Below are 7,923 nucleotides of genomic sequence, written 5' to 3' on the forward strand. Positions count from 1 at the left end.
TAAAGTTCCAGTCTTATCACTGCAAAGTACTCCAGCCTGCATTTCTTTCTTCAATAGCCTCAATCCTCTTGGTGATAGCCCCCTGCAAAAATTATAACCACTAGTTTAGGACTATACAGATATATTACAAGAATGCTCAATATATGGCAAGGAATCTAACCAACCTGCTGAGATAGCCCTATGAGAACCGATGGCCATGGTCACAGAGAGAACAGTGGGATGGCAATTGGAATTCCTCCAATCAGAAGTACAAGAAGGTTCAATTCCAGGCGATAATCTCGATCTTGGATGGGATAACATGACAATAATCTCGATAATCATCCCCCACAGCAATTGAACATATGCAGAAGTTCCCAATTGCAGTCAAGACCTACATAAAATAATAAATAAGAACAAAAGAACTCTGAAACATGAATTGGCCATCTAAGAGCAAAAAAGATGCCTCCTCCCATGTTACCTTTGGAAATGACCCACTTGATTAGTGGTATCTACAAGGTGAGCAGCTTTCCCCAAAAAAGGTATGAACACCAGTGGCGATGACCACAGCTTCAATCTCTCCTTGTTTGCATTTAAACCAGAATATACACCATCACCAGGTCCCTTCGTAACTGGCAAGGACTCTCCAGTAAGAGCAGACTGGAAAGCGCGAAGCATAGAAGAATAAGGGAAAGAAGGCTGTAGCATGCATGTTTACGGATAACATTGTAAAATTTTAATAAACGCAAATCAAAACTATCAGAGAACCCACTTGATCAATTTTCAATGGATCCCCCTCGAGTAGACGTGCATCAGCTGGAATAATATCCCCAAGTTTAATACTGACTATGTCACCAGGAACCAGAACCGAGGCATCTTGCTCATTCCACCTGCCACTCGGAGAACCTTTGCAACGTAGACACAAGAGAAGAAACTTATAAGGACAAGCAATACAGGGGAGAGAAACGACATGAACCCAAAGCATAATTTTTTACTGCACCAATGTCAAATTCACATAAATATTAAGCTAATAAAGTCTCACCACGTCTCCGTGAGATAAATGAATAAAACAACCACTAGTTAAATTTGACACCTTTGCTTTTGGAGCGAGGCGAGCCATGAGAGCCGCCGCCGCATTACCCGCATTGTTCTCCTCGATGAAACTGATAGTTGAATTGATGAAAAGCAGCGTAATGATACCCACAAAATCTTGCCAGTCAGGAGCTTCCCCTGCATTAAAATGTGAGAAGAAGGATTCATTATGCACAATTATTAAATTTTACACTGAAGCCTGTATAATATACTCACCCCACCATTGGCCAGCGCTATCGCCATTATAGCCGCAGCCTCCATGACCCAAGACAGAGGGTTCCACATAAACCCAAGAAAACTTCAAAAATTTGCTCTCCTGAAAAATTTCCCGGAAAATAAAAATCAGAAACACAAACCCCCCCACTCGCTCAACATTCAAAATGAATGGCTTGAAGAAGGCAAGGAGCTCAGATGACGACTAAACCTTCTTCTCCTCAAGCTTGTTGTGGCCAAAGATGGTCGTCTCTCTTCAGCAGCGTCAGAGGTGAGACCTTCCCTGCTACATCTCAGATTCTCAAGCACCTCCTCAATGGTATGTCTCCTGCATTCAAGGGGAAAAAATCAAAATACCGACCAAGCAGGAAGCAAAAACATCCATGAAGGCCACGAAGCTCAAAGCCATTCAGATCTATTACCAAATCCACAGCTTCCTTCAAAACAGCCTCCAATACTTCAGACTTCTCCCCGCCATCTCGACTCTTTCTCTCTCTCTCTCTCTCTCTAAAAGACCATTCAAAAATCAAGAGCTGGAGAGATAACACGGTGCATAAACCGTGATAGCTGGTGCCTGGTAGAACTGAGCAGACAGAGCATACAAGGACAAGAGGATATCTATGGCTTGAAGAGGCTTATACTGATTTGATTTCTGACCCCAGATTCCTTGGACCGAAGAAAGCAACGAGCAATGCCCAACAACAAGGGCAACAGCAAATCTGCAGAAAGAAGCGACGCAGAACCCAGAGAGTAAAACCGCTATGGCTACCAGTACGGGCGCTATAAAGGAGTAGAGCAGGCTGTAACAGCCAAATTTTTATTTCTTTTTTTTAATATTATATTAAGATATTTTTAGAATTTTTTCCGAATTTATTTCACATGACCCTGACCTGAACCAGAACCATATCACCTCGAATTACAAAACATTTTTTTCCCTTTTCTTAATGCCTATTTTTCATTTTTCTAGTGTATATCAGTAGAAATCAGTCAAATTCAAAGACCCCTCCAAGAAAATCCGGAAGGGCGCAACGCAATGGTCGTGTGTTTGGTAGAAATACGAGAGGAAGTGGTGGGCTAACGTTTAAAAAGAGGTTTTTTTTTTCTTCCTTTTTTTCCCCCTCTTGGCCATAACGTAAGATGATGAGCTCTTTTATAGATAAATTGTATTGTATATAGTATGTCTTAAATTAAAATTTTTTTAAAACCATAACTATTTTTAAACAGTAAATGTTTCTTTTATGTCGATTATTTCAAACCTCCTGAATATTTTATTAGATTTTAAAAAAATTTTACAATCTCAATTGATTTAGTGATATTTTCTGAAAATTTTAACACAAGCAAACTTATTTTTCGCAAACACTTCATGAAGAACAAACTTTTATATCTCTTAATAAAAATAAAAGGCTTTTTTTATTATTCTTTATCCGCGGAGGAATTTATTGCTTGTTAATCTGCGATCCAAAAGCAATTATAAGCACTTTTACACTTTTACACGTTTTTATATGAATTCAGATAAAACTCATCTCGCATACTTATCTCATATTTCGTAAATTATGATTGAAAAATGATTTTTAAATTCATTTCAAATAACCCTTAGTATTGTTGTGGAATATAACTAGAGCTAAAATTATAGTTTTTTTTACCAGAAATATTTAGAGTTATTATTTAAAAGTCATGCAAAAATATAATACCCCTCCGGTCCTAATTATAAGACCCAATTGACTTATTTGAGGAGATTAAGGAAGTAAGTTAAATTGGTTATTTATAATAAATAAGTGTTGTCATCCTAAAATTCCTTGCTTAATCAAGTATATTGGCTAAAACTATCATTATAGAAGGATTATCTGGAAAAAAATGCATAATATAAGAGACAAAATGGATTGGGTCTTATATTAGGACCAAATAAAAGTCAAATTGGGTCTTATAATAAGGACGGAGGAGTACTGTAATATCATAAATTATGATCCTGAGAAAAAGGGAGATGAATTCTAAATAGAGTATTGCGCGCGCTGTTGGCAAAATACAATTATTGAGCATATGAGGGTCGTCCATAAGATCAAAAGCCGCACCCGCACATGCCCATTTCTTAGTTTTCTTTTACGTTTTTCCATGGAGGATAGTACTCTTTTTTTTGGATTACTCCATCCGGTATTCCAGGGAAATAGGCGTCTTTCAGCCGTGACAACGTCCTCAGACTAATCCGGATTCGGGGGCTTGCAAGGATCCATACGGACGGCGCCCCTGACTCCTTGGAGTGCTGCGTTCCCACGTCTCGAACCCGAGATCCGTGATTAAGTTAGGACGACCCCAGCCAGTCGACCTAACCCCACGGGGTTAGGATAGTGCTTTACATGTAAACATGTGACTCCTGGAAATTCCATTTGATACTCAGATCAGATCAAAATAAAATAATAGCAACAATAACAATAAGGCATGATTGGAAACCAATTCTTTGGGCATAAACACCCCCGGGGACCGGTTACAGGCTAAATTAGTTGGTTTAATCCGGTTTTTTAACCCTATGCCAAAATGGATTTATTTTCCTAGAACCAAACACTATTCTACAAAATAAATATGAAAAATATTTGTATTAAAATTTGTAAAGTGATTTTATGATATATAAAGTAAATATATGAATTAAAAATATTTCTAAAAAGTTGAAACAAACCCTGCTGAAATTTTACTTCCTTTAAAGTTGTTTATTTTCTTTTGGCCATCCTTTGAAGTCTTTGATTGGTGCATGTCAAATCTACACCTGCACATATTTTGTTTCTAATTTTCTACGTAACTTCCGCTTTCGACCCACCAAACAAGTCATAAAGCAAAGATTATAGCATCTTCTCACATAAGTCGTGTTTTTGTAATTACCTAATAAAAATAGATTGAATGTAGAGAGGACGTGGAAAAAAAAAAAACACACACACACACACACACAAAATTCTAATGAAGAGAAAATATAAAAGTACTTAAAAAAAATAAGTAAAGGGTAAAAATATACTCCTCTAATTCTATTCATACAGTAAGACAACAAAATTTTTTGTCCTATTTACAAATTACTCTTCCGATCCTAAATATAAGACCCTTATACTCACGAGTATAAGAGTCTTATATTTAGAACCAGGAGAGTACATAGTATTCCTCCTGTGCTTAATATACTACTTCTAGTTACTAATATAAGAGTTAATTAACTAATTTGAGTAGATTAAGAAAGTTTGTTAAGTTAGTTATTTGTATTAAATATGTGTTATCTTTCCTAAAATATACTTACTAATTATGCGTGTTAATTAGAACTATCATTTAATGGAATTTTTAATGTATGTAATTACTATAGGGGTTTCTTTGAAAAAAATAGATAAATTATGAGATAAAGTGAATTTGGGTCTTATATTTAGAACTAAATTAAAAGTTAAACAAGCTTTTATATCAAGAACCGAAAGTAGTAAGATATAATTAAGGAGTCAATGTTAGTCCTGTATATAAGACTTATTTATATTTATTATTTTTTTCAAATCAATTCTATTGATATTTTTCAATAATAATTAAGTAGGAGAAAAATGGAGGGAATTAAGAAAGATGTTTTAAGGTGGTTTAGAAAAAACAAACTATTATACTACCTCCGGTCCCTAATACAAGATATTATTTAACTTTTAGTTTGATTTTAAATATAAGACTCCAATTTACTTTGTCTCTCATATTTATACATTTTTTTCCAAAGCAATCCTTCCAACAATAGTAGTTTTAGCCAATATATTTGATTAACAAGGATATTTTAGGAAAGACAATATATGTTTATTACAAATAACTATCTTAGCTTATTTAATTAATCTCCTCAAATTAGTCAACTAGCTCTTATAATTAGGATCGAAGGTAGTATTAACTAATTTAATTAACATTTATAATCTACTCAAATTAATTAACTAGATCATATATTAAGCACAATATGAATAAAACTTTTTGCATGCATGTACTTGGGTACCAGGGTACCCTTCATATATTATTAGATAGTCCATCTGCGATATAACACAAGTAATTTTTTGGTACAAAATAACTTGCAGTGTAGTTAACGATTATTTGTCAATTTTATGCCTATATAACTCTTTGTATATTTGTCTCTCCATCATAACCTTATTTGATAAGAACAAAATTTAAAAAAATTAATTTGACTGATTTGATGAGTTAACTAATATTTTTATTCCAATAAATTTATTAAAATGATTTAAATTGTGAACTAGAGGAGTTGAAAAATGTGTATGTTAAATAGAGGGAAAATTGGTCAGTTGGAAGACAAAGTTAAGAAAGTTTAATATTTTTTATTCTGATAAAATATGTTGAAAAATAAATTATAAACAAGACTATGAGAGTAACTCTACTCTATGATATAAGTCCAGATTTAGATTAAAAAATTGATAAAAAATAATAGTTGGCTCACTAATTAAGGATGCAAAAATAAAATTAAAGACCATATTAAATAAAAGTTGGCTCGTTGATTACATACAAAGGATTTGGCCAAAAAAATTACAAACTGATTTATATTTAAAATCAAAACAAATTTTTAAAAAATAATTTATACTATGAATCAAAATGATTCTAAGGTGAATTATTCACCTTGCCACAAAAGTCATGAGCGTGAGGGAGCATGTCACTTTCCCCTGGCTTAGCTTTTTTCGAGATCGCCTTTTTGTCTTTCAATATCTATTTTTTATTCTCTCTCTCTCTCTCTCCCCTCCCCATATCCTTCTTCATTTTAATGTCTATCCCTTCCAAGCCCACACGGGCCATCACTCTTTCAACCTTTTCTTTATTTATTATTTATAAATATCAAATTGGTGTGGCTTTTTTTTCTGTCCAAAAATAAGTGGACCACGCAGGAAGAGGAAACCGCAAAGAAGCTTTATTTGTCATTTATTGAATAAAATTTTAAAAGCTAGAACAGTTTTTAAAAAAAAATCAATGAAAAAAAATCAGTTATTCAATATTTTCTCTCTCAGAATATTAGTTAGAAAAGGTGATTGTCCCATATACCCTACTTTCTCAAAGTACTTTTTCTTGTTGTCCTTAGCTTTCTTAGCTCACCGACTGGAACCAATAAAAGTTGAACATGACTTTAAGATATTGGGTTATTATGTGATTAAAATAAAAAGAAGGAAAGAAATTGAATCTTAGACAACTAAGGGTATGTTTGGATTAAACCAAACCGTGATTTGAAAAAGTGATTCTGGAGAATAGATTCTGGGGAGAATAGATTTTGTGAAGAATAAATTTTGTAAAAAAGTGATTTTGAGAAGTGAGAGTGTTTGAACAGTTGTTATCAGAAGCACTTTTTATATATAACAATTACTAAAAAAAAGACATAAGTTAATATGATAATTACAGAAAAAATAGATTTTATGATATATTTTAATTTGAAGGAATAAAATTATTAATAATATATTTTTTACCAACATAATTAATAATACATAAGATAATATAATTAATAAATAATTAATATGTATATATATTTATAAAATATAAGATTAAATATGTTTATAAAAAATATGTTTATAAAAAAAATAACAAGATACATATCCTATAAGCTCTCACACTCTCCCTTTTTCTTCCAAAAGCAAAAAATTTTTGCTTTTTCCAAAACCATGGTTTTGGTTTTTGGGTGAGTGTTTGGGTGATTTATTCCCCAAACCATGGTTTGGGATGTCACCCAAACACACCCTAAAATGTGGTCATTTTATAACTATGCCTAACAAAATAGCAAAAAAGAAACATCTTTGTCATTAGACCCTTCAATTAAAACATGATAAATAGCTTTGGTAGAGTGTATATCTCTTAACGAATTATATATTTTTAAAAAGCAATATAATTAATGCAGTACCGTCTCTGGAAAAAATCTATAGAGACCTAAAAATTATAGGAAAAATCGCATGAAAGACCATGACTCATCAACAAAAATTGTTTTCATTTATTTATCAATTGTTGTCAAAACCATACTAATATTGTAATTGGTCCCTATATATACTTTTTTATTTTTAAAGTCTTTTTTGTAATTTTTCCAAAATTATATGCTCCTCCTGTCCTTAGCGTAAGACCTGATTGCTGATTTGTTTTGGTCATAGATATAAGACCTAATTATCATATCTATTATTTTTTTTCTAAATTATTTCTATTGATACTTCCTCAACCATAATTAAGGAGGAGAAAAAGATTAGATATTAAGAAAGATGATTATAGTGTTTTAAGAAAAACACATCATATTTTTTTAATTAACTAATTTACTTAGTTTTTTTAGTATAATCAAATTAGTTAAAAAGTTTTTACATTAAATATAAGGGGAATATATTTTGATTTTGGTAAAAAAAAATATAATAACTAAAATCCAATGACAAATGTACCCACTTGAGATATAAATGTAGTCCAATAGCAGAAATGCAGAATACCGTTGAATAGCAGATGTAAGACGCAAGAAAGGAGGAACCGGGTTAACTGACCTCAGTAAGTCGTAGGTGACCACCAACCAATTTTCACATTAATATACAATTGTACCTTCTATTCATTATTCAAGGAAGCAAATTATTAAAATATACAGGAATGTATGTTAAATAGAAGTAAAGTTAAAAAAATACTAAATTCTAAGAGAAAATTAGTGGCTTA

General features: G+C 32.3%; 1 long non-coding RNA gene across 1 annotated transcript; it reads right to left on the minus strand.

Annotated features, from left to right (window-relative positions):
• Window positions 1-530: 530 nt before the first annotated feature.
• LOC114744135 (uncharacterized) lies at window positions 531-1,194 on the minus strand. The gene is made up of 3 exons (XR_003740062.1): window positions 1,070-1,194; window positions 749-882; window positions 531-636 (listed from the first exon to the last, which is right to left on the minus strand). It is a non-coding gene; the product is annotated as an uncharacterized LOC114744135 (long non-coding RNA).
• Between the last annotated feature and the right edge of the window lie 6,729 nt (window positions 1,195-7,923).

Source organism: Neltuma alba, unplaced genomic scaffold (assembly GCF_004799145.2).
Source record: "Neltuma alba isolate B1F8T4 unplaced genomic scaffold, ASM479914v2 tig00004272_pilon, whole genome shotgun sequence".
NCBI lineage: Eukaryota > Viridiplantae > Streptophyta > Magnoliopsida > Fabales > Fabaceae > Neltuma > Neltuma alba.